Raw genomic sequence first — 972 nt, forward strand, 5'->3', positions numbered from 1 at the left:
ATGCTGCTTGGCCTGCTGTGTTCATCCAGCCCTGCACCTTGTTGTCTGGATTTATGGTAACGTTTTAGGTATCTAGGTCAATGCCAGGTGACCTGTCAGGGTCAATTCTATTTTTTTTGGGCCTTGAGCTGATTGAAACAATTGAGTATTATGCAAGGCCTTTTCAGAGCACCCACATTGGTGACAGTCTGGAGTCAAGTAGGCCAGACCAGATTTCCTTCCCTCAAGGGTGTTGATGGTCCAAATAGGTTTTCTTCAACAATCAACAGTAGTTTCATAGTCACCACTAGATTATCAATTTTAAATTTCAGATTTATTAAATTCAATACAGCTGCTGTGATGAGATTTTAACCCATGTCCATACTATCTGAATTACAAGGTTCATTATTATTACCAGTATATCACTACCTCCCCATTCAGGATTTCATAAGAATGGATTGTTGCCATCAACCAGGTTCACTATTGGGCTGAAGTTAAATCAGTTAAACTATAAGGGGTGACAATGGCCTAGTCATATTATTGTTTGACTATTAAGCCAGAAACTCAGCTAATGTTCTGGGGACCTGTGTTTGAATCACAACACGGAAGACAGTGGAATTTGAATTCAGTAAAAATTAAGAATCTACTGATGACAGTGACACCATTGTCAATTGTTGGGAAAAACTCATCTGCCACACCAATATCCTTCAGGGAAAGAAAGCTACCATCCTTTTGTGGTCTGGCCTACATGAGACTCCAGAACCACAGCAATGTGGTTGACTCTCAACTGCCCTCTGAAAGGGCCTAGCAAGCCATTCAGTTGTATCAATTGCTATGAAGTTTTAACAAAGAAATGAAATCAGCTATACCACTCAGCATTGATCTAGGGACCAGAAAAGACAACAGCAGAAACGACAGCCCAACAGTCTTGCAAAATCCTCCTCACTAACATCTGTGGCTAATACCAAAACTGGAAGAACTTTCTCATAGACT

The sequence above is a fragment of the Rhincodon typus genome, chromosome 1 (assembly GCF_021869965.1).
Source record: "Rhincodon typus isolate 14 chromosome 1, sRhiTyp1.1, whole genome shotgun sequence".
NCBI lineage: Eukaryota > Metazoa > Chordata > Chondrichthyes > Orectolobiformes > Rhincodontidae > Rhincodon > Rhincodon typus.